The sequence below is a fragment of the Panicum hallii genome, chromosome 3 (genome assembly GCF_002211085.1).
Source record: "Panicum hallii strain FIL2 chromosome 3, PHallii_v3.1, whole genome shotgun sequence".
NCBI lineage: Eukaryota > Viridiplantae > Streptophyta > Magnoliopsida > Poales > Poaceae > Panicum > Panicum hallii.
In genome coordinates, this window is record NC_038044.1 from 58977526 (window position 1) to 58985514 (window position 7989).

The 7989-nt window shown below is 40.8% G+C and overlaps 1 pseudogene; it reads right to left on the reverse strand.

Moving 5' to 3' along the window:
• Positions 1-2646: 2646 nt before the first annotated feature.
• LOC112885556 lies at positions 2647-4839 on the reverse strand (annotated as a pseudogene).
• Positions 4840-7989: the final 3150 nt, after the last annotated feature.

A 7989-nucleotide genomic window follows, 5' to 3' on the forward strand; every position in this document is an offset into this window, starting at 1 on the left:
TAACATCTAGTCGCTCGATAACATCTGGTCGTAGTCACATTTAGTAGCGTATCCAAGAAACTACATGTCTACAACAATATGAACTTAAAAAGGATAAATTGGTATCCAGAAATAAACAAGCAAACGGATCATTAGGGTAACATGATGAATGATGAATGAATGGTGACTGTGATGAAGGCAACATGATGACTTCTTATCGCTTGATAGTACTTGGAAGTTAGATGGACAACATTGGGAGAAACTTGTGAGAAACTGAATTTATATTGATCTGATCTGACAATTAATGGGGTACCAGGTCTGCCCTCTGGTCTTTTCCATACATTTATTTGGTGTATAATGTGCACTTAACAAAGCCAATAAAATGGGGGGTACAGAAACAAAGAAGCAAACAACTAGAGGAGTTGGACATAGAAGTGCAAAGCACTATGGATCTCTGAAAAGGAAACCGCCGTTCTAGTGGCTAATGCATATGCTTCGTCATACGCACATGGCAAGTGAGCATGGTAGGCATTCAGGATAGTCTTAACCATCTCCATGTGGCTGTTGCTGACATATCTGAGCCTGATGGCTAAGAGGAAGGATCGCCGCCCTTGTGCATGTGTTGGTTGGAGCGCAACGTGTGTGCCACAGGCACGTCACCTGTCTTTGTATTGTTCTTTGTGGTCGCACCACTCAGACGGTTTGCTGGTCCAGTGCTCTACTGTGCCATTCTGAGCTGCAGAGTGCAGAAGTTTGGTGTTGGCCATTTCATGACTGCCTGTAAGTGGTCTCGTCACAGAACGGCTAAAATATCTCCCATTCCTTGATTCCTTGCTGACGATTTTGGTGCCACTGCAATGCTGATCGTAAGGCACCACAGATCCGCGGCATCATCTGCTCTACCATATCCGATAGGTCCTCCACCATACGAGGCACTTCGTGATGTCTTGGTTTGGGCCATTTGGGGCAGCAGTTTCACTGCTTCAGGTAGTAGGTGTTGTGGCAAAGAAGCTGCTCTGTCAAACAATTATGGACCAGTCTTGTGGAGAAGAAAATTGTTGCTCTGGGAACACACGGTAGGAATTGTAAAAGATACAGCTGAAATTCATAAGCCGTTTTGAAAACTTTAAACTGAAATTGTATTTGGAAATCATCATTCCAGAAGAAAATGTAGACGAGAACACATTGGTTTGTTTTTATGTATGCTAAATGGACATGATTGATCTCAGTGGGTGAAATCCATGTTCTAATAAGATAAAATTGTTCTTTTAACAGAAGCATATTATTCAGATACATTAGATAAAAAAACAGATGAATGAATGCCTACAATGATGAAGGTAACATCTTGGTGCTCGATAGCACTTAAAGTTAGATGGTGAGCATTCAGAGAAACTCGTGGGAAACTGGATTTATAGCACTCCGACATTTAGTAGGGTATCCAAGAAGACTACAACAATATGCACTTATAAAGGCAATAAAATAGGATCTATATATAGAGCTGAACAAACAAACTAGACCGTCAAGATTTCTAATCCATGCTTCCTTGTATATGTGTGCATTGCTGATTGTCAAACTCAAACGCACACATCCAAAGTAGGCATGATAGGCATTCATGATAGTATTAACCATTTCCGCTTGTTATTATTCAACTTGGAAGGTTGATGCCTGCAACAAGCTGTTGTGAGTGGTAGCCCGTGGGAGGACTACCATGTCAACTTTCTCCGCGGTGGGTACCTCGCGGATTGCCTGCTAGGCGCTAGGTCTCGGAACCTCATATTCCAGCAGCTAGTTGGTGGCATCAAGATTGCGCTCCTAATGCTCAGCATGAACGTCACATTCATGTCCCCCGTTTCCTGATCCTATGCTGATTTCAGCACCACCATGAGGCTGCGTGCCAATTATAGCTAGGGAATGCATTACTGGAAATAAATAAATTTTATTGGAGGTACAGTCACAGGTAAACAGATATAGTTGGGTAGCCTTCTAGTACAGTGGAAATAAAAATGTACAAACTAGAATGATTTATTAGCATTTGGGAGTATGGGTAAAAGGTAACACTAAAAGGTAACATGATATTTAGGACTATGGGTAGAGTTTGGTTTTGAAGAGATTAGACATATCTATGAGCATTTATAACTTTATAGACATGTGGAGCTTTCTTGTTTCTTCATCAGCTGCAGTTTTTTACTTTCATAAGACTATATTGTTAGTGAAAAATCTCAATACTGTAATAAAATATCTTTTCCATGATGCATCTTTCTTGATGCTATATGCCATGGGGAAGGGATCTTGATGGTTATTTTCTCATATTTTCGTAGTTAATCTTCATAACATACTTTGTATGTTTTAAGCTTTCTCATTGAACAATGTTACTAATAGAATTAATGAGCTCTTAAACATACCATAGACGAGATGCATTGTTTATTTCTTGTTTCAATACTTACTGAAAGATACCCACAACAAGACATGGGGGATACACGTACACCTAGTCTTAAATATCATGTCAAGCCTGCTTTGGGTTTCAGGCACTAATTCATGTCTTTTTTAACATAATATTTATCTTGTTAATTTACCCATAACAACATGACACCAACATTTAAAGCGGACACATTATTCCATATAACAAGTTGCAGACTTATGTGCAAGTCCGAAATTTACTAGGTTACATTAGAATATTACAATGGGGCTCCTCACAGTATGCTTGTCAGAGACCCACTTGAAGCTTCCCTCAGCATGCTTAGATGCAATGGCATCCCAAGTTAAACTTACAGTAAATGTTTTCTTCTCATTTGCCTTGGTAAATTCTAGCTTACTTGGTGATACTGACGTCGTTACTTCCTTTGGCATCTCAATTTCCACGGTGTAGGATGAATTTGCATCTCCTACGTTGGTGACGGTCCTATTCACCACAAGTTTGCCAGCGCTCGCTTTTACTGCGATTGAAGGATAGTTCAGCTCTGCTTCAGTGATTTTTCTTCCTTCTCCACAGGCACCCTTGTGATGTGTGATTATCTCAACTTGAGAATCTCTGTAACCAAGCCCACAGAGATATGCAATGTACTGCTTCTCATCAATGTCATAGGTTAGACCAGGATTGATAGCTCTAGAAGGGTTAACATGTCCTGCACCAATACTGAAATGCCCAGCCGGAATGAGTTTCTCATCGAGGATCGGCTTCTTTTTTTCATCTAACACATAAGCAGTCGTCATGATTGCTGACTTGATCGCTGCAGGTGACCAATCTGGATGCTCACTCTTGATAATAGCTGCAATTCCACTAAGGTGAGGTGTAGACATTGATGTTCCAGATATGCTATTAAACGCCATATTCTTCCCATCTTCATATCTTGGTCCAACTTTGAATGGCCAAGCTGCAATGACATTCACTCCTGGGCCAATTATGTCAGGCTTGAGAATACCTGGGGTTTGAGTACTTGGACCACGAGAAGAGAAGTAAGCTACTACAGGAGCTGGAGTAGTTCCCAACAACGTGCCATTGAAGACAATCGAGGCCGTTGGCTTGTCCGAGTTCTTGATATACTGTCTAATTGCGGCAGCATCTATAGAGTTGACATATGATGCTGGTAGGATATGTGCTGCAGCAAAAGTATTCTGCCCACTCACCTCTTTTCCAAGTGCTATCATCCCAGCACCACCAGCTTTCTGCACATTTCTTCCAATCTGGAGTTGGGAGCTAGAGGAACCATCAAGGTCGCAAGCAACAACCTTTCCTTCAGCATTTCCTGAACCTAATTGATGCACTAGTGGCAAAGAATCAAGGTTAGATGGTTGGTAGGCTGACTCACCAACAAATGAACGCCCATCACCTAGCTTTACAATAGCTTCCATCTGCCTGTCTATTGTACTTGCACCAACTGTCAGGACCCAGGGTGCCTCATTTTCTACAGTGCTGGATAACGGACCTGAATTCCCAGCAGAACAGCTGACAAATATTCCTTTCTTCATGGCAGAAAATGCACCAATAGCAATAACATCTTTATCAAATGGTTGTGATTTACCACCAAGTGATATGGACAAGATGTCAACACCATCAGCAATTGCTGCATCCATTCCTGCAATTATGTCTGAGGCATAGCATCCCCATTCGTTGCATACCTGATACATAGCAAGGTGTGCATGTGGAGCCATGCCAGTTGCAGTACCATTTCCGTTGCCAAGCACCCTTGCACCTTCAACAGATCTTCCGGCAGCTGTGCTTGCTGTGTGTATTCCATGGCCAATGCTATCCTCTGGAGGATAATGGCCTCCTAATAATGCTCTACCGCCTATCAATTTATTGTTGCACTTCTTGGCATCTCCAAAGTTGCATGATCCACGCCACTTTGTTGGTGGAGGCTTCATTCCTTCATCGTTAAACGAGGCGTGTGAAACATCTATTCCTGTGTCCAGTAGCCCTATGATGCTTCCGTCACGCATGCCTATGCTACTCCAAGCCCCTCCGTTGGACCGCATGCAGCCCTAAGAATTCTGGAGTGTGGGTCGTCAACAGTGGTATAAGATAATCTTCATATACCTTAAGGACACCATCTCTCTTCCTAGCATACTCTGCCTCATCTTTCGTGAGGTTCACAGCAATGCAAAACCAAGAATGGCTTCTCTGTAGGTATGGATGAATGGTGTGCGAAGCCTGGATGTACCCAGTAGTGGAGGGACGAATGATCTATACCAGATCTCAAGGTTGATGGAGCTCATATCAGTTGAAAAATTTGGTGGAGGGCGCACACGGACTATGTATGTGGATCGGGTTGATCTTTCATGACTTTCATGGGTGACAGTTGGTGTAGTACAAGCCAGAAGGCTTGCAAGAACAAGAAATGCCAATTGGAGTCTCAGATCCATAGGTGAAAGTGGAGACTAGAGGCGAGAATTGTTTGTAAAGAGTCTGGTTGCTAACCTATTTATAAAAGATTTGGAGAAGCAAGATGTGTTCCAATTAATGAATTTGATTTTTTTCATTATCTTCAAGACTTTTCTGAATATCTATATGAAGATGGAACATATTCGTTGGATGTCTTCTGTAATATAATGCCTTGATACTACAAAACCATATAGATCCATGGTCATTTATAACCATATAGACAAATGGAGCCTTTTCCCATTTGTAATGCTTGTTTGGATATTTTGAATATTTTTAATTGCAGTTTTATTTTCACAAACTAATGGATCCACTGTTTGTAAATTGTAACTAATAAATCATAGCAATGTCCAAATAAACATATAATATAGATGGTTATCTTCTCTTTGGATACCCTTGAAGTGATTGGAATTTTTAAATGGTATGGTTTGGTATCCTTCTGCTACGTTAAAAATAAAAATGTATAGTGATCACTAGAAAAATTATTTATTTTCTTAGTATTGAAGGTATACAATAATTATGACTATAAGTAGAGTTTGGTTTTGAATGGATTTTACATCTGTTATTAGCATTTATAACTATATAGACATGCCTTTAAATTTGTGACAATATTTATGACTACAGATAGTTTATGCAATACAGAATTATATGGATCCACGGTCATTTATAACTATATAAACATGTGGAGATTTTCCTTCTTCAATTCTGAGGGCTTGATTGGATATATGGTATAAATCTTAATAATCGAACATTCTCGTGAAAAAGAAATCTTAAAAAATGGAGATATTATATGGATGATTTCTGCTATTTGGATACCCTGGAAGAAATCGAAACATTTAATATTAGAGAAAAGTACAGCTGGATGGCCGTGTACTACACTTGAAATATAATTGTACAATGATGACTAGAAAGATTCACTATATTTTCTTTGTGCTTAAATGTAATATAATATCCAAGAGCATAGGTAGAGGCTGGTTTTGAATAGATCGATTCAACATCTCTATTTGCATGTATAAGTATCTAGAGATATGGATTGCTCCTTGAAATATCCAAGAAACTCTACTAGCATGCTCTCGTAGGCATGAGAGGCATTGGGACTCTCTTTCGTGCAGGGAGCTGAGGAATGATAAGGCAACGGCCAGGTCGATAATAATAGATGTGTCAAGTGCATACTCTGCTATCTACACTAGGCAATGGTTTTCAATCCCCTTCAATTTAGTTAGTGCTTCAATTAGCTGCTGCAGAAAGGGCACCTGACTTGTGTATACTGGCCAATGGTTTTTCTGTGAACTCAACGAAAATTGCTTGTCCGGCTAAACTTGTAACATGACCAATGTGGTAGATGTGCAAAATGAACAAAGCAAAACTCATAAATTGAAAGTATGGCCATATACCAGGGGTGGAGTTTCAGTGATGCATGGGTATGTATTCCCAGGACATATGAAGTATCGAAACATGTATACATACCATGTGTTGTGGTAAATTATCTATTTTTCTGAGCTACAACTCAGCCCAGCTCACCTCATAATCCCCATAACTACACCCTCCTTTTCACAAGCTAAGGGACCAAGGGCTCCCGCCCACTTCAGAGCCGCTTGTCCTGCCACCCACACATCATTTGGTTGGCCTTCACCTCAGCACCCATGCCATCCACGTCGTTGACATGTACGGCTACACTGTCAGATGGAGGCGGACCTAGGGCCCAGCGACTCTGGGCACCTGTCCGGGCTCCGGTGCCGTCGCTTCTTGAGGCTGGCAGTTCAATATCCTGAGTTTTGCCTAGGCTCCATTGAATTGCTGGGTCCGCCATTGGATACACAAAAAAACAAAGGTCGATCTTCATTTGTATATTTCAGATCTGAAACCATCTCTCTTTTTCTCGGGTTAGATATTTCCCTTCTTTCTTTCTCTTTCTCTTGAGAAGCATGAAGCCCTACTGTTTCTCTCTCTTGATTATTTATTTGCACTTCTTCACAAATGCTGATGAAATGGCATGATAATTTTGGTTCCTACATTTTTTTTCGCATCATGAGTTCGTGATACTGGAGCTGAAGTTGGCCTCCATATATCGATGCTTAGCCTTTGGAACAAAATAGCGAGTGCATTCGGGTCCGACAGTCGTGCTGGGAGTATATAGTATATATGTGATGCAAAAATCCTTATTTGTTGTCTTGTTATTAGAGGGTTCCGTCAACAGTACTGGCCATTATGTTATAGGACTACAAGAATTAAAATGTGAAGGAATCCTCATTAAGGAAATATGTTTCCCAACTACCAACAAAATAAGAAAAATCGTAGCTGTTTCAATGAAAATTACTCAGGGACCTTCCTGTGCTTGATCACTGCAGCATTAAGCAATATCCCCTTAGCAATAAAGGTAAGGGTCACATTATGAGGAATCAGCTCCTCCCTATATTATGGACTGCTATTTTGAAAGGTGGTTTGAGTTTTCAGCTGTGGTGTCACTTATAAAATTGTGTGTGTGTGTGTGTGTGAGTGAATTGGGGGGGGGGGGGGGGGGGGAAGAGGTGCCTGGTGTATTATATGTCTGTGTCACTACTTGAAAGCAGGCAACATCGGCCAACACACACACACATATGCTAGTTTATAAACCATTATTGATATGCTCCAACATATTTCATGTATCTCATGAACTCTGTCTTCATGCAAGAACTTGATAAATTTGTTGTGGTCTTCATTGATGACATTCTGATCTATTCCAAGAATCCGGAAGATCATGCGAAATATTTCCATGGTGTTCTTGCATTAGTAAGACCAGATTGAGTCTTCCTAAGCTCCACCTTCTACTGAGCAGAACAGGTTACTTGGCAATCACACCCACTCTCTTTGCGTTGTCATACCAAAATTTGCTAACAGATAGGACCAAATTTTAGTTTAGCACACACCGACCGAAAGAAGGTTCCACCTTCGTTATCCTCCTCGCGCGCACAGAACACGTCTTGAGTTGTTACTATCTGAATCGCACGATCAAGAACGCACCCTCCTGGAAGACATACGTCCTGTGAGTTGTGAAATTTGGTCCAGAACGATTGTGCTTGTGTCCAGATATTGATGGTGCAGAAATTTTGTGTGTGTAGTTGATCAGTGTAATGTGCGTGAAAGACTTCAATTTT